Source organism: Maniola jurtina, chromosome 24 (genome assembly GCF_905333055.1).
Source record: "Maniola jurtina chromosome 24, ilManJurt1.1, whole genome shotgun sequence".
In the NCBI taxonomy this organism is placed as follows: domain Eukaryota; kingdom Metazoa; phylum Arthropoda; class Insecta; order Lepidoptera; family Nymphalidae; genus Maniola; species Maniola jurtina.
The window spans coordinates 990,808-1,015,980 of record NC_060052.1 but is presented as its reverse complement, the minus strand read 5'-3'; the positions used below and the strand labels follow the sequence as shown (position 1 = coordinate 1,015,980).

The 25,173-nt window shown below is 37.0% G+C and overlaps 1 long non-coding RNA gene across 1 annotated transcript; it reads left to right on the top strand.

Annotated features, from left to right (window-relative positions):
* The first annotated feature begins 7,379 nt into the window (after window positions 1-7,379).
* LOC123877491 lies at window positions 7,380-24,510 on the top strand. Its single transcript, XR_006798605.1, has 3 exons — window positions 7,380-7,506; window positions 13,571-13,581; window positions 24,500-24,510. It is a non-coding gene; the product is annotated as an uncharacterized LOC123877491 (long non-coding RNA).
* The last annotated feature ends 663 nt before the right edge of the window (window positions 24,511-25,173 follow it).

Genomic DNA, 25,173 nt, shown 5'->3' with positions numbered 1-25,173 from the left:
CAAAGCACAGTAAGAAAATTAGCAATTTTTACTATGATTTTCTTTTTTAGCAAGTTACATCTATCAATATTATATTACTATTTCTTTGTATTTTAAGTATTTAAAAATTCACAAATTATTGTAATTTCTTTCTATTTTGAAAGATACATAACTATGATGCTTTTATAAATTAAATATTATTTGTTAGTTTTATAGTACAGATACCTATGTATTTTTTATCCCAGGCACAAGATAGTCAATGTTAAACCTTTGAGACTAATTAATTGTTATCGCCATATTTTTAATCATTTCTTGAAGGTGTGTGAAATCTGCCAATTCTGACAAAAAAAAATCATAATCAAAGTATCAAATAAACGCCTTTGAAGAAGGAAAGAAAGAAATATCCTTAATTTAATAGCGGTTATGAGATTTTTTTAACTATGTGCCCGCTTTTATTTGTCCTCCAACAGGGTGTTTGGAGATATACAGGTGTAAGTAGAACGCTAGCAAAAACGAAGACAGGTGATAGTAGGTACTGATAAGATACCATAGAAAAAATTACGAAAAACAAAAATTTAAAAAATCCTATATTTTTGAAAAGTTCACAGTATATTTCAAATAAAACATTTGATTGGAGCTAGAAGTCAACGAACGTTCATAGGTAGAGGTTCAACAATTCCGCGTCATAGGTAGGGCATTGACCCGAGATTTGTACGCTTTACAATGCGGGTTTGAAAAATACTAAATCACTAGAACTACAAGATAAGCCAAATGGTTATTGGCGTTGGATTGTGTTAAGGTAGTATAATAATATCGCTAAGTTTTTGCTAGCGTTCTGGTTACACCCTGTAGGTAAATATTATAACGTTGATTTTTGAAAAGATAAATCACCTAAGACTTTTAGATGTGAGCTCTTAGCCTACAGCAACCCCGTGATGGATCAGTGTGCACACAGATTTGCCTTCCCACAAACAATCACTTGACTCGCTTCAGCTATTAAGGGCCGGGGCTATGAATCGTGAAATTTTGCCTAACCTATCAGTTACAGATCAAATTCACATAAAACTTAGTGTGCACTATAATTCTACTTATATCCATACTTATTTCCTTATTACTTATTTACTTATTTTACTTATCCATATTCATACTAATATTATAAATGCGAAAGTGTGTCTGCCTGTCTGTCTGTCTGCTAACTTTTCACGGCCCAAACTGATATATAATAGATAGTTTAACTGATTCTGACGAAATTTGGTACAGGGTTAGCTTATATTCCGGGACGGACATAAGTTACTTTTTATTCCGGAAAATCAAATAAAAAAATAAATGCGAAAATGTGTCTGTCCGTCTGCTACCTTTTCACGGCCCAACAGTTTAACCGATTCCGATGTTTGGTACAGAGTTAGTTTATATCCCTACTCTAATAATATGTTGTTACTTCGTACCTATAAGAATTAGGCAAGGCGGTTATTCTACAAGTGGCGAACAAAGATGCTTTGATGCGAGGCTCCCACGATATTAGACACGATGATCATGTCTAGTGGCGATAAGTGCCATCTAATCACATCTTGCCTCTTAAGAACAAGAACACGTATGAATAGCCCTCTTTTCTTCCGAATGTCTATCAAAGTTAATTGGGATATTATAACATATTAAAATAAAAGTTGAAGTGGTCAACATCCATTAGGGACACAGTAATTACGACCGAGATAAAAAAAAAGTTAGGCATAGATAAGTAGGTATCACTTTATTTAACTGTGATGAAAAAATCGTGAGGAAACCTGGAAAACGTTCATGCGATTTCTGCTCAATGAAGCGGACTTTGAGAAGGTGTGTGAAATGTAAAAACGGGGCTCTAATAATATCACTCTGCTGTCTGTATGTCTGTCCGCGTGTCTACAGATCTCTAGCTCGTAGACGAAATGAGTTTCAGTCTTGAAATTTCGGTATTTGGTGTGGAATGTTGACCCGAAACCAAATATTGAAATAGAAATTCAATTTAATTATTTTTCGACGATTTATTAAATAGTTTATAAGCTGTGATCAAAACAAAAGAAAAAAATTTGGGGGTTTCTTTCACGGTTTATTATTGCCATGTTTTAGGCTCGGAAAAGAAATATTTCACATCAAAATTTTATGTATAATTTCATAATTATTATGTACTGAACCCTAAAAGAACGAGGTCTGACTCGCACTTGGTCGGTTTTTAACCAATAAGATGACATTGCGAGCGTCACACTGACTGTAACTTTCGAACTACGACAATAACTTTACAGCAAGACCTGTGCGTTTACAGAATAGCCCCGCTATTTCGTATAGCTCCGATACCTTCCACTAAAATAGCAGAATTGTCTGCAATCTTTTGATAAATTAGTTCAATGCGATAAATTATAACCCAGTTACGTCGTTTTAGCGTAACAAGACACGTTCTATGCGTTTCTAATGAGAAGACCATCCGCCATGATTGAAATGTCAAACTTTTAATTGAGAATTTGTTTATTGTTTTTTGAAATATCACAATAATATTGAGTAAAAAATATTTTACAGACCTAATTATTGGGAAAGTATTTGAAGAGGGGCAGTTGTATTTTCGGAGATTGCCTTTAAAAGTACTTACTCTTAAATATGGTAAAACAAACCAAGCGAACAAAAATAATTGCAAATGCCTTTTTGATAACAGTTCCAGGACGGTCGGCCTCAGAATTCGAGTAGCAATTCCGCGAAAATATTGCATCAAAAACCTGTAGCACTTAATATGACCTTTTTCTATAAACACGCCACACACACCTAACGCATATGCTTAACCGTGCCACGCGAATATGTTCATTAAGGTGCTAAACGACTTACGGCCTTTGACTGTACGTTATCAGTGGTCTTCATATTTGTAACGCTTAGTCTTCACCATTGAAACGCATAGTATGATAACATACAGACATACAAACCACTAGCCTCTTATTGTTCATCTCTAATTTGCATCCATTAACGAGAGCGTTCAGCCAATTTTCCATTCCCTATCACTAACGATTTGAGTCTAGAATTAGGGTGTCTTCACACACGGTTGCGTGTCGCAGCGGTTCTAGCCAAGCATATTTTTACCTGACAGTAGCCTTTGCTTAATCCACTGCCATCCTAAATTGCTTTGTCTCTTAGGACTAGTAGAGGTGTTACTTTTTCACTTCCAACGAAAGTAATTAAACTAAAGTTGCGAAGGTTAAGTACGCTGTTAGGCTAACCGCACGTTTTTTAGACTGCATTGCCACTTACTACCAGGTGAAATCGCAGTTCAGTGCGAAATTGTCGTCTAATAATAACAAATCCCAACCTATTAAATCGTTTAGGGTATGTAATTTGTGACCTAGCCAGGAATCAAACTCTGCGAGGGATGGAAATACACGCACATATTTAGTGCTGTAGTAAAGTAGATATTTAGTGCTGTAGTAAAGTAGTAATATGCAAATAGGTATTTCTCGAAAATAATTAACATCGAAATTTAATTGCCAGCGATTTCCGCAGCGGTTTTCAAGTTCGTGTGAAAGCCATAAGATTAGAAACACTCAAGCCTTCTCAAGTACAATTGTGCGTTTTGGCATCACCGGAGTTACGCAAATAGGTAAGAGCTATAAAATCTGGCTCTCTAATAGCAATGATCGGATCCCGAACACTTGTGCTCGATCGACAAAATCGATTCTACTCGTATGTTATTATCGATAGACAGTGGGCATTCGGTTAATTGACGGTATTTATTTATATTTTAACAAAATAACTCTGACTAATCTTCCAGCGGCTGGCGGGAAGAGGCTGGATGAGGAAGGCTGAGGACCGGGTGTGGTGGCGCTCTTTAATGAAGGCCTATGTCCACCAGTGGACGTCCACAGGCTGATGATGATGATGATGAAACTTCCAGACTGTCATAAAAATCTGTCATTTGTAAAGTTTAAACGTGTGATATTTGACATTTTAAACAAAAAAAGTTATTATACTATGTAAATGAGTAGGACGTCCGCGACAGTGAGAATTTTCATATGTATTTAGCTATTTTTGACACATTTTGGAGACTATTTGTATTTGATTATACAGGTTACTTATATTGGTTTTTAGGGTTCCGTACCTCAAAAGGAAAAACGGAACCCTTATAGGATCACTTTGTTGTCTGTTTGTCTGCCTGTCCGTCGTGTCTGTCAAGAAACCTATAGGGTACTTCCCGTTGACCTAGAATCGTGAAATTTGGTAGGTAGGTAGGTCTTATAGCACAAGTACAGGAATAAATCTGAAAACCGCGAATTTTAGTTTTTGATTTATCGTGCAAACTGTTGGAAAAAATACCCGAGTACGGAACCCTCAGTGCGCGAGTCTGACTTGCACTTGGCCGGTTTTTCGTAAAAGATTGGGTTACGTGTTAGGTATTGCATTTTTATTGCAATTATTATAGAACGACATTTTGAAACGGTCTTGCGCCGCGCCGTGAATCCGTACCCGCGCGCCCGCATGTATGGCACCCCGATCGCCATGTCGACCTGTCGCGAACTACAGTTACCTAAACAAAATCCCTGATGACATGTCAAAAAAGTTTCACATGAATCTGTCATAAACAAACGAGTGACGTGCAAGTAGGCCCAAGTGGTCCATTATCGATAACCGGAGCATCTATTTCGCCACCGCAGCCTGCGCATCGTCACAGATACGGCGGAACATAAATAACAGGTGGAGTGCTCTTCACACAACTTATGCCTGAAGAGCGTCTACCGTTTGACAGGCCCTAATGATGTGCCTGCATCGCATATCGATACTCGAGTATAACACTAAAGGGTTTCGTTTTTCCTTTTCAGGTACGAAACCCTAAAAAACCTTCAAACATTGGTAAATCGCACTATATTAACTAAATATGCCTCTAGCACAAAACATCCTACACTCCTTAAAGACGCAACTGTCAACGAAATATTTTACATACCTACTCCTCTCGATGACTTAAAATTATTAAAAAATTAATAGAATAATAATCGAATCGAGGGTATTAATGTAAACCACTTTTATGTTGTATTCATCTTTATTTCTTAAACTATCTTGGAAACCCAAACTTAGGTAGTTACATACATTATTTGATCTAAAACCACGCCGATAAATTGTAAGAAATGAAGTCAATTGATAATCTACCGTTTAATTATAATATCACTAGTGAGATTGTAATACAATAATATACTTGCGACAGTAACAAAGGAACAGAACAATAATCAACACTTACGTACAATACCAACGTATCAGGAATGATAATATCGACACTACGCAATGGCCATCTCTATAATAGTAAACCGCAACCCGTAAGTGGCGTGTGTAACCCATTGCCGGTTATCTGTAACCGCTTGTTCACGTCTGTTTACATCTTAAGAGCTTACAAGACGTACCTACCTACCTACTTTACAGGAAAACAAGCTTTCGTATAGGTCAAGTAGGTACCTACCTGCATACATCATCAACTCTTGAAACTCAAAATCATATTTTATTCAAAGAACCTATTGTACACCTTCTGATAGTCAGAATTGTTAGATTTGTAAGATGATTTTGTGCTTATAATAATTAATTACGTAAACTCACCTCCCACCTCCTAGCCTCCCACCAGACCAGACCAGAGATTTTTTTTAAAGAATATTAGCCATGCTAATCATGACTACTCCCCTTTTCCCTCCAACTAAGCGTAAAGCTTGTGCTAGGAGTGGGTAAGACAATAGTGCAGCGGGTGGGGTTTGAACCAGCAACCTTTCGGAATTCAGTCCGCTCCTCAACCGTTGAGCTATCGAGGCTTTTAAAATATTTAAAAATTGTACCAAGTTTCATATAAATCGATCAAACAGATGGGCCTTTAAGGATCCCGTGGGAACTTTTTGAATTCTCCAAGATAAAAAGTAGCCCTTCCCCGGGATGTAAGCTAACTCTGAACTAAAGATCAAAAACGGTTAAACTGTTGAACCGTGAAAAGCTAACAGACAGACAGACACACTTTCGCATTTATAATATTAGTATGGATTATGGATAATATGGGTTAACATGTTAGCATTTTTGAGTTGGACTTCGATCAAGTCTTAATAAATTGTACCGACTTTCCTCATTTTTGTTTCTCATCCTTCAACATTGTTAAACATACACGAGTTAAACATTCAATTGAAGATTACATGAGTATTATTGAACTGCAGCTCTTTAGGTTTTATTGCTGGAAACAAGACCGAATGTGCCGTAACGATGGCGCGCGGCGCATGATTTACGATAACGACGCCGTGAGTGCGGCGGAAAAACTCACGAGCACCATCGCTGCCTTGCCAAAAGAATCGCCAGTGTAGCCTCACCTCGAAAAGCGCTATAAAATTTAAAAAAAAAAATTGGTTGTCTGTAAAGTCGGTTTACTGACGATAGTTGAACGTGACAACTAAGGCCGATTGTGCTTTTTTGTCGCTCGTTCCGCGCTCTCGCTTGCACTTCAAGCCTTACATGGAACGCCTCAGAGCGAGGTAACGCCGCATGAGTCATGTTTTTTCGTGCGTGCAGCCGGCTCTATCGAATTATAAGACGTTGGCACGTCAAAAATTGCGATAGGTAGCCTAACATAACCTAGCTGTTTACTGTTTGAACATGATGTTTGATGTCTCCTAATTAACATTTCATCATAACCCATCGCCGCGCCGGCCCACTACTGAATACAGATCTCCAGAATGAGACGGTTTTAAATAGCCAATAGAAGATTAGCAGTCTTCACACGCCTTTCATCAATATTATGGAGAACTCTGAGGCATGCATGATGTTTTCTTTCACTGACCCAAGACTGAATGTAACGTAACGATGGTACGCGCATGATTTATGATAACGACACCGTGAGTGCGGCGGAAAAACTCGAGCACCATCGCTGCCTTGCCAAAAGAATCGCCAGTGTAGCCTCACCTGGAAAAGCGCTAAAAATTAAAAAAAAACCATGGTTAGCCTAACATAACCTAGCTGTTTACTGCTTGAATATCATAATAATGTTTGATGTCTCCTAAATTAACATTTCATCATAACCCATCGCCGGCCCACTACTGAACACAGATCTCCAGAATGAGAAGGTTTTAACTAGATAAAAGATTAGCAGTCTTCACACGCCTTTCATCAACATTATGGAGAACTCTCAGGCATGCATAATGTTTTCCTTCACTGAAACAAGACTGAATGTGCTGTAAAGATGATACACGCATGATTTATGAAAACACATTTACAAAAAAGCCAGCCGTATCTAATAGGTATAAGGGATTTATCTAAAAGTGCATTCTACCTTGGTCTGGCCTGATGATTTTTTTCTCCCATACTTATTGTTTCGACACTGATATTTGATAAAGTGTATCTCTTGAAATAAAAATAGTAAATTACGCCTATAAAAATTTAATTCTTAGTATCCATAGCCATCTTACATTTTATTTGATTTTGTTACCTTCATTTGTGGAAACTGTCTTATCTCTAGTAACATTAAGAAACGTCAGAATTCCACGGAATTAAAAATCAGACTATAGTGTATACCTACCATCTCTTTTGTGTCTCCTTCAAGCTACTTGGGACTGGCGAATGTGCTGACGTGGCACTGAAAAGCCATATAATAAGAAAAAACCGGCCAAGTGCGAGTCAGACTCGCGCACCGAGGGTTCCGTACTCAGGTATTTTTTCCGACATTTTACACGTTAAATCAAATACTATCACGCATAAAAATAAATAAAAATATATTTTAGAATGTACAGGTAAAGCCCTTTCATATGATACCCCACTTGGTATAGTTATCTTACCACTTACCACTTACTTGTAAACACAAATTCACGATTTTCAGATATATTCCTTTACTTGTGTTATAAGACCTACCTACTTGCCAAATTTCATGATTCTAGGTCAACGGGAAGTACCCTATAGGTTTTCTTGACAGACACGACGGAGAGATGGACAGACAGACAACAAAGTGATCTTATATGGGTTCCGTTTTTCCTTTTGAGGTACGGAAGCCTAAAAAAGAACATAAATAGGTATAGGACCTTTTGCGCCCGCCTGTACAAAAGAGAAGTACCACTGAATTGGGCAAGCGAAACTCAAGTGGTCTTTTAGAGGCATATTTAGAGTCTGCATTCGGGTTAATGGTTGAACACACTTACATCTAAACTGACTACATTGTTTGTTGAATTGAAGAGCTTTTCTTTTCAATTATTTTGGTAGGTACCATAAAAGTTATCATATATTATATCATATTATACCTACTTACATAATAGCAGAACAAGAAACGTATAATAGACGTCCGGGGTCGACTCCTTATCGATAGAAAATATAATTAAATTTGACTGTCCGCACTGCATGCCGGCAAGAACCCTTTCATGTCTATTAGTTTGTTGCATTGCAGCGACAAGAGCTATTGGAGAAAAATCGGTCAGGTGTGAGTCGGACTCGCACACGTAGGGTTCCGTACCATCGTACGAGAAATAACATTTTTTTTTATTAATTTTCATGGCGGCCATTTTGATTTTTTTATTATTTGTTGTTATAGCGGCATCAGAAATACACATTCTGTGACAACTTTTTGCCTATTACGGTTCACGAGATACAGCAGACAGACGGATGGACGGACAGCGGAGGCTTAGTAATAGGGTGCCGTTAGCACCCTTCGGGCTGTGTGCCACAGTCTGTGCTTTAGGTATGGAACTCTAAAAAAACTCACTCAGCGACGCTCTCTTGATGTTTTGCGCATGGATTGTGAATTGTGATTATATTCCTCAATGCTCGCCTGTCACGCTCGCACACTCGCTTACTAAATAGCCCAGCGACAAAATTATCCCTACTACACACACACTCGCTTCTTATTTCGTCTGCGTTTCACGACATTAATTTTCATTATCAATTGAACGTCTAAAACTGTAAACGTCTAAATTCGTAACGTCTAATTTCGTAATGCATTACGAAATTAAACGTTTACACGTCCAATCTATACATATAATAAAATTGTAGAAAAGTGGTGTCTGTACAATGGAAATATATAAAAAAAAAGTAGCAGGGGTTGTTATTATATCGATGCCGAACCCGAAATTGTAATTAATTTTTTTTTTGTCTGTTTGTCTGTGTGTTTGTGCACGCTAATATCAGAAACGGCTTATTCGATTTAGATACGGGCTTCACTAATATATTGTAGTAAGCTACACTTAAGGCTATCGTTGTCAACGATCCCCCGTCGATTTCCTACGTATGATATTATTGTTCTTATCTCTATCTGCCCTGGTTCGTGCATTCTCGGTTCCTAGATCGGTACATTTGTGATAACCAATTGAAATTGCTGTGATTGGCTGAATTTACCATGTTCTTGCTGCGACAGTGAGTTTTAGCCACTAGCGGAACAATGTTAGCCGGTCAGAAATGATTGCAATTAGTCAACCTGTTTGACGTCCGTGTTCTGTTTTCGATTACAAAAAAGAAAAAATTGTTGTTGCAATCATCAATTTTAGCAAATAGTGAAAGAGAGTCGGCCAATCAGAGGTCACAACTACCGTCACACTTTCTGTCACACTATGGCAGTAGGCATACCGAGTAATGAAAACAATTTTTAAATTCTGTCTAGGAAGTAGTAGGGTTGCCACCTGCCTCTTTTTGATTTACAGGCTACCACCATCAAAAATACGGGGTTTAGATTTGAAGAAATTTGAAAATTTGAAGTATTTAAAGAAATAGGCGGTGGTTCTCTCTGAAATGCATGGAAAGCCTATTTAGATATTTTAGTTTATTTGTAAGTTTTGTATTTTTTCTCCGTATGTTGCCGTGTCTTGATTAGTGAACTGTGTTTGCAATGTGGTTTTAAATAAAAGATTTATTTATTTAAATAGCTTTTAAAAACTCTTAAGTTTTGTAAAGCAAAATGTTATACATTTCATGCATACAATCTTTTCATTTTAACTTAAAATTACATTTAATTTGTAATTCCACCTTCACAGTATAAATACTATGGCCGTAGCCAGGAATCGATTGCGGGAGAGGTTTTATCAGGGCCGGAACTGAATCCTGTCATGAGGAAAAAAACATTCGCTCAACTTTATGGGCTAATTACCTGGTTAGTGAAATTTCACCTTTCAATTTGTCAGTGAGATAAAATACAACAATAAAAAAGCGCGAGCGCAGTGAGCGTAAGTGTTTTTGGTTCAATACAGAAAAAATTAAAGTGAAAGGGAAACGAGTTTAGCCATAGCAAGATTATATTTTTAAAGCTTCCTGTCCATACTAATATTACGAATACGACAGTATATCTATTTGCCTATCTACCCTTTCACGGCCCATCTTCTTTACCAAAATTTTGGTACTTACTATTCAGAGGTAACTTGCATCCCAGACATTTTTTTTTAGGCGGCTTTTTAGCCCGGAAAATCCCCCACGGAATTTTTTAAAATCTAAATTCATGCAAACGAAATTGCGGAGTTTACACCAAGTAATACAAATTCAAAGCGCGAGTGAAGTGAGCGCGAAATGTTTGATATATTTCCAAAAAAAATTGGTAAGCAAATGCAAGAAATAGTGTAAGTATTATTTTAGGCTTAGGTTTTTGACGGATTCCCAGGCGCAGTCGCCATTTCTAAATTTCTGGTCTGATGGGAGGCTTCGGTCATGGCTAGTTATATGGTTACTATGGCCCTAACGGCCAAGAAATTAGACTGCATCATCACTTACCACTAGAAAAGATTAAAGTCACGGGCTAACTTGTATAAAAAAAGGCTTACATCCTCAAACCAAGCCCCGCTGCCTTGGCTACGACCATGATCAATATCGAGTGGGTTTCGGCTACGCATTGCCGCAAAAGGAAAATATTCTTTCTACTGGACATAACGTCAGTGTTTGATTTCGCCAGCCAGGTTTCTGTATCCCGAAATACGGGGTAACCAGTAAAATACGGGGCCTCTGGCAACCCTATTCGGAAAACACTGTCACATTCAAGTTAATGTCAAATATTTTGTTTTCAATTACAGAAAGCTGCATCAATCATTATTACAATATTTTCTTTGTTGTGATTGGCTGAATTTTTGAGTTTGAGCCAATAAACAGACTGTTTGCCAATTAAACGTCATAACAATATAAATGCCAGAAAGTTTAACCAAATAAAACAAACTTAATGAGAACCTAGTGAGAATGCAAACGGCACACAATTTATAATACATATTATGTTAGTCGTATATAATAGATATTATAGTAGTCGTTCACTTTGGTAATAGTCAGATTGTCATCAGTAAAATTGATATTGGTTGATGTATCGTAAATTATTGTTTCGGTGACAAATATTTTTATTATCTATTTATCTTTGAACAGAATGGAATAGAATGAAATGGAATGGAATACAATGATAAATTTTTATTCCTGTAAACTTTTAGGTAAACTTCAAAGTGTTTTTGGATGGTCAGACAAATTTACCACTGGTTCGGAATGCCGTTCCTACGTTTTCTAGGGTTTCGTACCTCAAAATGAAAAACGGAACTCTTATAGGATCACTTTGTTGTCTATCTGTCTGTCTGTCGTGTGTGTCAAGAAAACCTCTAGGGTACCCGTTGACTCAAAACCATGAAATTTGGCAGGTAACCTAACTGCGTAATTTTGGGTAGTTTTTTTAATCGATAAAGAAAGTTTGCGACATTGTTCAATAAAAAATTTGGATTCCAACTCCTCAATCCTGATGTTGCAGGGGACCTGACTACTAAAGCTAATGGGATTTAAAAAGTGTCGATTATTAATTGATATTGAAGGTATAGGATGCTGTAAGAAATTGCATTCCTAAATCCTGGTGATCCCTCGGGATTTGAAAAGGATCATCCGTTTAAATATTCTTACGTGATACAGAAATAAGTTGCATCCCGGGGACGGGCTATTACGGAGAGGCAACTTTTGTTCTGGGAAATGAAAGGATCGGGATTTTTAAAAACCTAAATCCACGCGAGCGAAGCTGTGGGCATTAGCTAGTTGTAAATATATTTAAAAGCTACTATAAGATAATAGATAAGGTACTTATTTCCTTATATTTTTATTGTATGGCAGCGCGCGGTTTTAAATTATAAATTGCACGTCCTGTCCTTTTCTGTAATACATTTTTTTTTCAATATCTACCGCTTTATCTCATAGCAAGAGTCCGTAAGACATACCTAATACAGTGAAAATAGGCAAAATATACAATTTTTGCAGTTTCCACGTCAGTACCTGTCGAATTTTTCTAACAGTGTAAGCAGCAGAGCTGAGTTTACCATCAAGTGTTGATATGTGGGTGTTCCATAGAAGCTTTGCATCTAACATTATACCGAGAAACACGGGGTTCTCCTTTATTTTCAACATATGATTATTTATCAATGAAATTATGCCATTTAAGGTCCTGGTATTGGGCAGTGTGAATTCAACACACTTAGATTTCTTTGCATTTGGAAGTAAATTGTTAGCAATAAATCAGAGAGTGACCTGTGATATGGCATTACATATAGTATACATTGTCAAAAATTATAATATTAAAGCTGTGCGTATTGCGTGAGGAATAGGTTGCAAGAGAGTTGCAACTTGCAGGGTTTGATGCATGCGCTATTGCCAGCAAACATGAGACATATTTTTATCTATAGGCAACGTCTACGCATAACGGTAGGTAACGCATACGTCTAACGCAAGTTGAAATGTACCAGTGTATTTAGTTAGACCTATCGACAAGTTTGGAGTTGGGTGCAGTCTAAATGTGGCCCGTGTGTTTAGACTGTCAGTTTCTGTCAGTTTCACGTGTCGTCCCCCGCACTTCACCACCCCGCTTGCACAAATCGAGACAGCACGAAATTTTCAAGATTTCTGGGTGTAATTTCTGGTTTTCGTAGTTCCCACACAATTATAACAATATAAAATATATAACGATAATTTTTTTACTACATAATATTCATTAAATTTTCTAGGTCTGTGGTTTTTCCAAATTTCATTAAATTGCTCCATTGTCTAGAAAAACGAGCACAAAGTTGGGCCTTTTTTTAAAGAAAAATACAAATCTTTGAGCCCCTGTAATTTTAAAACTACATATTATTAGAAAAATCTAAAACACCACAGACACAGATATTAGTTTCTAGACTATGTCTGCAAAATTTCATGGACTTTGGTTGCTTAATATTCAAATGAAATGGGAACTACGATTGTATGGAGTAAGTGATGGAGAGAGTCCTGTTAACATTTAGTGTTTGTTTCATGTCAATCGGTTCATAAATAAAAAAGTTATGTCAATTTTAAGAATCACGGCGAACATTTTTAAGAGGGCTCTCTCCGTCACTCGTTTCATACAATCGTAGTTCCAATTTTATTTGAATATTAAGCAACCAAAGTTCATGAAATTTTGCAGACATATTCTAGAAACTAATATCTATGTCTGTGGTTTTCCAGATTTCATGGACTTTGGTTGCTTAATATTCAAATGAAATTGGAACTACGATTGTATGAAACGAGTGACGGAGAGAGCCCTGTTAAACGTTTACACGTCCAATTGGTAATGAAATTAATGTCGTGAAACTAATTTCGTAATGTAAATTCCACTTAAACATAGATAGACAGTAGTAGGTAGGTGTAGTATAGAAGTAGGTATTGAAGTTAGTCTTGCGGTCACGTCGAAGAGCGTGCAAAGCTCGGAGCACCGTCAAATAAAAAGCTGAGCTAGAAACGTTCCGGAGATTCCCACCGCCCGCCACTATACAGGGTGATCCGAATTTGTGATACTTTTTAAAAAGTTTGATTTAATACTAATAATAATTAATGTATAAAACTAATAATAATTTATATCAGCGAGGTATTTCACCTTCTTAGTGATCACCACTAAATGAAAGCCATCAAGCTATTCACTGAGCATGGACGTGTGTGAAAAGTGATGGATTTAAAAACTGAAATTGAAATGAATTTAAAATAAATTTCAAATAAGCTTGATGACTTTCATTCAGTTATGATTACTGAGTGAGCGAATCACCCCTCTCTGGTGGCATACCTTTGCTACTCTTTGCTCAGACTTAAGTTTCAAACAAGTGTAAATTAAAAAATAAAACCCCGACAAGTGGAGGTTACAGTAACAACTAGAAAAGAGCTGATAACTTTCAAACGGCTGAACCGATTTTCTTGGATTATAGCTAAGAACTCTCTCGACCAAGCCACCTTTCAAACAAAAAAAAAAACTAAATTAAAATCGGTTCATTAGTTTAGGAGCTACGATGCCACAGACAGATACACGCGTCAAACTTATAACACCTCTCTTTTTGGGTCGGGGGTTAATAAAACAAGAGCTATTTTGTCAGTTATGTACCTAACGCTTTTTTTAAACTAGTTTCAAGTCCTCGAGCAAAGTCAACGTTCAATAGATTTCAGCCTTTATCTTAGGTTGCTAAATATGTCGCAATTAATAAATAGCTAAATATAAAGTACAATCCGGCTGTACATGGAACTTGGGAGGCAGGGTCTCCAATAGGCAATAATAAACCGTCCGGTCAGGTGTGAGGGCGCGGCGGAGGGCAGGGAGGGACAATCGACCTCTAATGACTCCGCTCTAATCATAATTATCTACCTACACTTTCTGTTCGCAAGCGATTCTCACACTAGGGCTGTGGTCCGCCTAAATTTTAAATTACATTAAAACCACTAACCATATTATTTATTACTAGCGACCCGCCCCGGCTTCGCACGGGTGGACATTTATTTTTTCTATTTTCCGGGATAAAATATAGCCTATACGGATTCGGAAGAATCCCTCTAAGTAATGGTAAAAGAAATTTTGAAATTGGTCCAGTAGTTTTTGAGCCTATTCAATACAAACATACAAAAATACAAAGGTTTCCTCTTTATAATATTAGTATAGATTATTAATTGTTATTTATTATCAATGTGAAATGTCTTTGTTGGTCTGTCCTTCAATCACACCGCAACGGAGCAACGAATTGATGTGATTCTTTGTTTGCATTCTTCTTCCACGTTTTTGGAAGTCGATTACAAAACAATGACAAACAAATTAAGGGTGTAATCAGAACGATATCAAAAACTAAGCGTTATTATTATACTACCTTATCACTTTCAATAAACGTTTGCCTTATTTTGTAGTTTTAGTGATTTAGTATTTTTCAAACCCGTATAGGGTGCAAAACTCGGGCCAATGCCCCACCTACGACGAGGCATTGATTTCAAGTGACATATTTACGGAATGTTCGTTAACATTTAGCGTCAGTCACATGTTTTATTTGCCATATATTGTGAACTTTTACAAAATACGGGATTTTTAAATTTTTTAGTGCGTGGTTTTTTATGGTATCTAATCATTAGGTAATTTTCAGTACTGTCACCTGTCTTCGTTTATGCTAGCGTTCCAGTTACACCCTGTATAATCAATAAAACAGTGATTTTATCATTACAAAGAATTAAAGTTTTAGTTAAGAAGAAATTACAAAACAAATAATGTAAACAATGGACGTGGCACAGCCCTATCTTCCAATAATAGGAAATTTGTTTTCCGGTTCGGTAGCGCGCTCCAATTACGGGATTAAGGAATTATTTCCACTTTTTTCCGCCGCCGCCCCTCCCCCTAATTCCGCGAGGTTTCCGCCTATTGAATCTCTTTTGATTAGCCATCTTTCCGTTTGACTCTAAATTGGTTCACTCTGGCACGTCCGAGGTGCTTTATCAAAGGCATTTTCACGAGACACGAGCTTCTTTATGAAAGACATTTCTTTTTGGAAGTTGGGACGTTAGGATTTTTTAGCCTCATTCTTGTGTATTACAAGTTATTTTACAGATAATTTACTATGTTTTTCTATTCTGTTTATTCTATTATACAACGAACATGTTTTTTGGAAGTTGAGTTGATATTTCCTTTTTAGGGTTCCGTAACTCAAAAGGAAAAAAGCAACCCTTATGGGATTACTTTGTTGTCCGTCTATCTGTTTGTCTGTCTGTCCGTTTCTTAGTCAGTCCGTCTGTCCGTCTGTCTGTCTGTCCGTGTGTCCGTCTGTACTCTGTCCGTCTGTCTGTCAGTATGTCTGTCCGTCTGTCGTATCTGTCAATAAAACCTATAAGTGAGGCTTGCATAGCGCCTCACTTGAAACCACCAAATAGATCGATAAATCACCTACTGCGCAGGTACAGTGTCATCATCACGTGAAATGAAGTATAGTTACATCAATATTGATAGGTACGGGTTATTTTCCTTGAAAAAGCTGAATCTTTTTGTAACAATCACAACTTCTATCAAAGAATTTCAAGTAAAATCGACCTGATATTGTTTATTTACACAGCTATCATGATTCTGGTGTTCCTATCAATCAATCAGTCAATCAATAAGACCACACAATATGGCAGCTGTTAAAATAAACACAATTATTACATAAATATTGGCCCATGAAAATGATGGCCAATCAGTAATCATTGTTTATAACTAACTTCTAGCCTTGGTAACGGGCCACCATTTTTTGAAGCTCGCTTGTAGATGTCAAAAGGTGTAAACCTCGCGCCAATATAATATGATAGAGTTAGAACTCACGATTGATATCATTAACCCCCGACCCAAAAAGAGGGGTGTTATAAGTTTGACGTGTGTATCTGTGTATCTGTCTGTGGCATCGTAGCTCCTAAAGTAATGAACCGATTTTAATTTAGTTTTTTTTTGTTTGAAAGGTGGTTTGATCGAGAGTGTTCTTAGCTATAATCCAAGAAAATCGGTTCAGCCGTTTGAAAGTTCTTTTCTAGTTACTGTAACCTTCACTAATTGTCGGAGGTGTTATAAATTTTTGATTTACCATTACCTACACTTCTTTTCAGTTAATAACCGGAATCGTTAGTAAAGGTAAAACCTAAATCTAACATGGGGTTATTCAAGGGACATAAGCCAACAAATTAATGAAAGGCCGGCATTTCATTGGCGATTTCTCTGGTACTGCAAATGTTCATAGAACCTGTTTCCTGAAAATTACATCGTTTGTTCCCAATGACTTTCTAAAACAGGGTCTTTAGAAGGTCATTGTTTGTTCCCTATTTTTATTTTAAAAAAAAATTGATCATCTATTCAGTACCATCTTGAGTTATGCACTCTGCCCTTTGAGCTTTGGAATAATCAATAAACTTTCACAATAATCGTAATCATATCCTTTATTTGCAGTACAGGTACAAAAGGTGGTACAAAGAGTAATGAGTCCAAAGTATTCGACCATTTCTGGCATAGAAATATTATGTTCATTAAGTGTTTGTTGATAAAATTCAAATTCAAAATATTTTTATTCAATTAGACTTTTACAAGTTCTTTTGAATCGTCAAAAGCATCTACCACTGGTTCGGAATGCCTTTCCTACCGAGAAGAACCAGCAAGAAACTCGGCGGTTGCTCTTTTCAAAGATTTGATGTACAATAATATTATGCCATGTATAAAAGCAATTGAAGTCCTTGAAATGCATTGCAGGAGCGAATTGCAGGGGCAGAATTAAACGTAATTAATAACGTATTATCTACACCTCCCAACATTTAAAAAGTCATAAATGCCTGTAAAACATGATTTGTTATCTTTTACAGGCTAAAATAGTAACCTGAAGACCATCGAGAACATAATTTATTTTTTCTTTCGTCCACATGTGTGTGCTGTTTATTTATTCGGCGATGTGTGTGTGTCACTAAACAGTTTTATTGTTTTACAACGGCGTAAACTCGTTCACTCCGTTCTTTTAGTTCACTCGCTGTGGCCGATCATAATTGCTCATAATTAAAAACTTTGTGTACATAATCTGTTCTTGAGATTATGCACATTTCAGGGTTCCGTACCACAATGGTAAAAAATTGACCCTTATAGTGCGACTTTCTCTGTCTGTCCGTCTATCTATCACAGTCGATTATTTCAATAACTAAGTATTAACCTATTGACATGAAATTTGGAATAGTTGTATGTAATAGTAGCCCAACATCATTGGAAAAAAAAACCGAAAATTATCTTAAGTTTAATTAAAAAAGAGAGGAAAATCAGGTGTTTGAAATTCCAGAGTAAGATAACTATACCAAGTGAAGTATCATAATATGAAAGGGCTTTACCTGTACATTCCAAAACCATAAACAGATTTATATTTATTTGACAAAATACCGATTATAACTATAGACACAGTAAGAGCACTTTACACACTCATCCAATCTGAGTCCGTGAAAATGCGGATTTAAAAATTCGGATCGAACTCATATATTGCTTACGCACTAATCCGATATCTGATCCAAATCCAACCTATTCAGTGGACATTTTCGACATTTATCTGCGTCATACATCCGATTTATCCGAGGCACATCCGAGATATTCTCACAGATGACGGAGAGAACTCGGATGACGGAAGTCGGAGCTAGTGCGTAAGCTACCATACAAATAGTTCTAGGACTTCGGAACGTATTTTGATGGATTCGGATCGGATGAACTGCGTAATCGCCCTAACCGAAATCAAAGTAATTAACAGCACAATAAATTATTCTCACCACCAACATCACAAAACGCGTCCCAAATCCTAATTCCGAATTTTTAATTGTCCAAAGCAAACATCTGCATATCAATGTCTGAAAGTTTACATGATAGTCTGTGCAGTGATATTTAATAGCTTGGTATTACAAGGTGGAACAATGTGGTAGCGACGGATGGAATAAAACGGATGAAAAACAAAACAAATAATATTTCACTTTCAAATCTCGCCTCTACTGTAAACAACGTTATAGAGAGAGCCAGTGCGTGCCAGACCCTCGTTATTTTATAAAAGCTGAAAATTTCTCAGCGTATTGTCCCCAGCACAGGGATCAGCGACTATGAAGTTTGGATCATGGTGGCTTTGAGACTTGGGAGATAACAGGTACAGGCCCTTGAAGTTTAAAAGTTTAAGGGTGTCTGGCAGAAGGTTTCCACGGTACTATGTGTCTGGCAATGCATGACGTGATTTCCGAAGAAAATATTAAACAAGTGTAAATTAAAAATATATAACACCCCCGACAAGTGAAGGTTACAGTAACTAGAAAAGAGCTGATAACTTTCAAACGTCTGAACCGATTTTCTTGGATTATAGCTAAGAACACTCTCGATCAAGCAACCTTTCAAACAAAAAAAAACTAAATTAAAATCGGTTCATTAGTTTAGGAGCTACGATGCCACAGACCGATACACAGACACAGACGTCAAACTTATAACACACCTCTTTTTGGGTCTGGGGTTAAAAAAATAACTAGACTTTATACCTAATTTGACGTGAAATTTCTTAAACCTTTATTACCTGTTATCTAAACTTCGTAGTCGCTGAGCGGTCCTTCCTGTGTTTGGGGACAATACGCAGAGAAACTTTCAGCTTTTATAAAATAACGAAAGTCTGGCACGCGCTGGCTCTTAGTCCATTAGAAATGTTTTGGAGTCGTTTCGGAGTATATCGAGTAGGTTATTAGCTGTTCAGATAAAACACAGGTCAAGTATGAGTCAAACTCACACACGAATAGTTCCGTAGTATCGTATAAGTAGTTTTTAATTATTTTGCATGGTGACCATTTTGTTATTATTTGTTGTTAGCATACACACTCTGTGAAAAATTCATCTGTCTACGTAGTATTAAACTATAATTTTTATTGGTGGACTTTAACCGTAATCCTACCGTAACTTTAACTGCATGTCATGCAACTGGACCTAACTGGAACTTGTTCATTACAACGATCGTTAACTATAACCGCACGACCCCTACACTTTTGAAAATTAAGACATAATAGTTATTCTATTTGTAGTCTCCTGTAAACCTCACACCAATATTTATTATTTTGAGTAAAAATACATCTAAAAATACATAATATAAGTACCTACGTTTTTTCAGTAAAGTACTAATCTATATCTTCGCCTGTGTGCGCTACGATAGAATGAAGACTATTTTACTTATTACTGAGACTTAGTTGTCCGTCCGTCCTACTAACTAATAACTATACCTACTTTCCGGAACGAAGTATATCAATTTCAATTTCAATCAACTTATTGCAATTCCATAAATACATTCCTTAAATATAACATTTTGAGTAAACACTATGATTATACAAGGTAGTATTATTATGGATACCCAGTTTTGGGTGTCGCAATTAAATTGGGTGTGGGATATCTCTGTCGAAGTGTGAATACATATCCAAATATTCTGTTTTTCAGATTACAAAATGAATTATTATCCCAAAAGTATTAAGTAATTATAATGTAAAGTTAAAAATATGAAATTCATGTTTTTCATAAGTTTTTATTAGTGTCGAAAATTACCCAGCCGACCGGAGCGTCGAAAATCTTAAACACCTATTATACGAACCCGCCTCTTTCAAAACCAGACACCTATTAAACTATACCAAACCATAATATAACATGGATTGCGCGATACAGATCAACCCACCACCTCCCATGGCCCCACCAACCTCACGGTTATGGGAGGGTGCCCTTTACCGACAATGTACCAAATTTTCTTGAATAACACAGAAATTTATCCTCTTTACAGCGTGTTTGCCGGCGAAGACAAGGTTCCAGATTTCTAACGTCACCCAGACGTGGACTCACGCCACGCCCTCGGGAGCGTACGGACTAATAAAGTCCAGCCATTCCTTCCATCCCAACGTCATGCTAAGCCATGGTTTTCAGTGGACATGGCGGGTTCTCGGAGTACCTGCACAGGTTTAAGTGTAAAGACGGTCCTGGCTGTGTTTGTGATGAAAGTGTCAATGAGTCAATATTGAATTTGCTCATCGACTGACTAAAACCATGGTTCGGTTCGTTTGGATGTTACTCCCGACCTTTCCAATTATTTCTTCAAACCCTAGAACTCGCTCCCACAGGTGAAACCCGGTGATGCTGTATAGTGGCCAAGAGGGCCTACGCAGCATACTCAATCCGAAACTAAAAAAGGAAGAGAGAACACCTTAATCCTCACGGTAAAGTCGTGGGCATCATCTTGGGTAGAAATTTCACCTTAGTTGTCTAACCTTAGAATCCTTCACTTACCTACTCAGAATTCAATACAAACACTCGGGCCAAATAACAACTTTGCAACATAATAAGTAAATATTTCTGTCTCTCTTAGAATTTTCGTGCCCCTATTATACAGCGTTCGGAGTCCACATCACTCGTGTAATATGCGCGTAATATAAACATTGTCTTAGCCGAAACGACAAAAAAGTTTTAAAATAAAATTAATAGCGCGCGTCACTGCGTTCTCGGAAACTAGTTAATTATGTGATGTAAACTAATAAACTAATAAAATGTAATATAACGCGGGGTTAGGTACGTCTGTGTGTTTACAGTTTGGTGAACATGGTTTTCTGCTGAAGGGGTGGAATGAGGATCGTTAAGTACCTAGGTAGGCATCTGTTTTTTTCCACTGTAATCTGTTTGTTATTAGACTGCCTTTTTTTGTCCGAAATGTCGTAGTATTAACATTGTAGTATGTTGTATCCATATACGTAGTCGAAATTCCTCGAACACGTACGAAGCGATTTGCTTCCTCTTTTCTAATCCGAACCGCCAGGTTGTGGAACTCCCTTCCGGCATCAGTTTTCCCTTCCACCCATAATATGGGTACCTTCAAGTCAAGAGTGAATAGGCAACTTCTAGGCAAGCGCGCTCCATCTTAGGCTGCATTATCACTTACTAACGAGTCTGATTGCAGCCAAGCGCTAGTCTATACATATAATTGAAAAAAAAATGTTTTTTTTTCTTTTCAAGTTACATATAAGTACATAATATATGCTTATTCATGCTTAAAATGAAGTCCTCCAATATGTTCAAGTGGAGATTTAGTTTTCCGTGGGAAATCTCCGATTTTCCGCGATAATAAGTAGCCTAGAGCCTTCGGACGGACAACGAATAATTGGTCCTAGGGCCCTGTTTTGTACGACAAAACATTCATAGTTACAAAAAAATCGGTGATTTCCACGACCGGCCAACTAGAAACCGTAATAGGCTCGCATATCCTACGCTCCGCCTCAGGAAAGTTGGAAAATCAAAATAAAATTCCACAATCAATTTTAGACTTGCCTTTACACAAGTTTAAAAAATCTATTAAAAGTATGCTCCTGAAAAAAGCTTATTATACAATCGAAGATTATGTAAATGACAAAAAAGCTTGGATTTGATTCTCTTCAGCAATACACGGCGCTGCAATTGCTTGTATACAGTATGGCATATTATTGTAAATTGTACATTTGAAAAGAGCAACCGCCGAGTTTCTTGCTGGTTCTTCTCGGTAGGAACAGCATTCCGAACCAGTGGTAGATTATTTTGACGATTCAAAAGCACTTGTAAAAGTTTAATTGAATAAAAATAATTTGAATTCGAATTTGTTGGCAGCCTACGGTACAGGTACGGTACGGTACAGGCAGTGGGTGCAAAACTAGCTTTGTTGCTGACTGTACCTACGTCATAACTTCTTAGCTATACCCTATTATATTGTTATACCTCAATAGCTCAACGGTTATAGGAGTGGACTGAATTCCGAAAGGTCGGCGGTTCAAACCCCAGCCGTTGCATTATTGTCGTACCCACTCCTAGCACAAGCTTTACGCTTAGTTGGAGGGGAAAGGGGAATGTTAGTCATGATTAAAATGGCTAATATTCTTTTTTTTTAAAAATAAACAAATAAATTCTGTTTACTTATAAGTAATTATACATACCTACTCCTAATATTTATTTTAAACGTGGATCCATTCACGGTTAGGGCGCATTTACATTTCAGTAGCGTAAACTCATGTGCTTCCACGGAACAAAAAAAACAGTGGAAGTGCAATGCACCAAAATTACTATAGGAACCGCTGTCGCCAAACTCATACAAATATACCGATAAACATAATATATTGCACTACAAAGAAACAATCCGTTTGATTTGTCGTTTTAAGTTTAGTCAAAACTAGCCTACGTCACAGATTTGGAAACAAACCCTGACATTCTAGAAATAAGATTTATTTTGCTTTAGCGGAAGAACGTACTTACGAGCTATAGTCACACTAGATTCGATTGTCCAGTTAATTCCCCTACTTGACCATAGATGGCGGTATTCTAAGTGGTAGCAATTATAAACTTAATAGCGTTGAACATATGGTTGACATTTTCGTGATCGGTCGATTTCTAATGCTACTCAGCCAAGGCCGCACCACGTAGCTCATTGAATTATCTATCGATATCGATAGATACGCGTTATTTTGTTCATTCGCTAAAATAAAATTAGAAAAAGGTAAAAAAGTGCTGGTATGTGTGCATGCCTTTTACAAGTATGCACTATAAATACTGCAACGTATGAAAATAGTAAAATTTTATTTATTGCCCTTGAAATAAAACATATTTGTTAAGAAACTGGCGTTTCGAAAGTCTTATTTTTAATTTTAATAAATGATGTATGCGAACATTTATATATTTTTCGACTATTGCCTTCATCAAATCGGTAACGTGATTGGACGCAAGAAATTCGCCAATTTGATGGGAGGCAATATCGTTAAATAAAAGAGTTCCTATGAACTTTCGCATTATTTGAGTTATCGCTACTTCTTTTCGAAAATCTCTGGTTGAAAATGATGTGTCACTAATGCGTCAACACAGACATCACAGTTTATTTTTTTCATTAACATTCGGGCAATGTAACCAGCAATATGGGCTATTGCTTTATTACTGAAATCAGAAAAGTGCCCTCCTAGTTCTTCAATTTCTGAATCGTCCTCAATTTGATCGTATTGTGACATATCTTGAGACATACTACTTCTGTTTATCCTTTCAACAGCTGACGAACAGTTCGGTTGATATCCAATTAACTCTACTCGTTGCATCTATCCATTTCTCTTTGATGCTTGCATCTTTGGGAAACCTAAAAATATTTAAAATGAAGGTTAAAGGAACTACTGATGTCTATTTAGTGATCAATGCAACGTCTCACTCATTAATAAATTATAATTATTACTTTACTATTTATTTCCTTGTACCGATATAATCGATAAATTCAATATTCGACTTGGCCACATCACTACTTGAGTAGCGAACGAGCGCTATTGAATAGAATCAATCCAAAATAAACTTTATCTTAATGGTTTAAGGTTGATTTTGACTAACCGTTCTATTAAATATTAGTAAATTGAAATAAATTAAGATTTATTAGAAAACAATGAAAATCCTACTTACCGATGATACGAAATACCTCCATTTTTAAGATTTTTTGTCCTACTATCATTTTTACACTCCAAAACGGAACAGTACGGCATTGCTAGGGCAATATGAATTTGTCGCGAGACTACCAACTCTACGCGATGTTAGAACGCGACTGGGATCCGTTAAGCATAACGATGCTTAATTGTGGCACGCGTGCCACGCCTACTTAGCACTTCCACTGTTTTTTCTGTTCCGTGTGTGCTTCCCTTACCTGTTTACGCGGTCGGAAGTACTCGTGCTGCGTTTGGTTGGGCGAGTCACTTGACTTATCTGCGTTTCTTTTATTTTCATAAACTTTCTGTCCTATATTCCAATTTTTTTTAAATTAAGTAATAATATCACCGACTTTGTCTCCGAGGAATAACGTTTTTGAAAATCCCGTGGTAACTCTTTTATTTAGCTATAACTAGCTGACGCCCGCGACTTCGTCCGCGTGGATTTAGGTTTTTCGAAATCCCGTGGGAACTCTTTGGTTTTCCGGGATAAAAAGTAGCCTATGTGCTAATCCAGGATATTATCTATCTCCATTCCGAATTTCAGCCAAATCCGTTCAGTGGTTTTTGCGTGAAGGAGTAACAAACATACACACACACACACACACACACACATACACACAAACTTTCGCCTTTATAATATTAGTGCAATGACTTTCTTTGACTTTTGTTCGAGCACCCCCCACCTATCTTCAATACCCTGGCCGTGCTTCTCACCCGTCTCCAGAATCCTCAATCATCAGCTCTCATCATTTGTCAGAATGAGAATTCTATAAAAACAAATTTTGAAAAGAAACCGTATCAAAGTCTTGCATAGTTTCCGACTTTTAGTCTCTTCAATATTCGCCTTATATTTTATATCAAAAAAAAAAAAAAACCACCATCTTGAATTTTTTTCTGTTCACCAAGTAGACTTTTGGGTCCTGATCATCTTTCGCCAAAGAAGCATTCTTGAATCCGCCATTTTGGTTTTATTTTTCAGCTCCCTGTCAATTGGATAAAGTTCTGAGT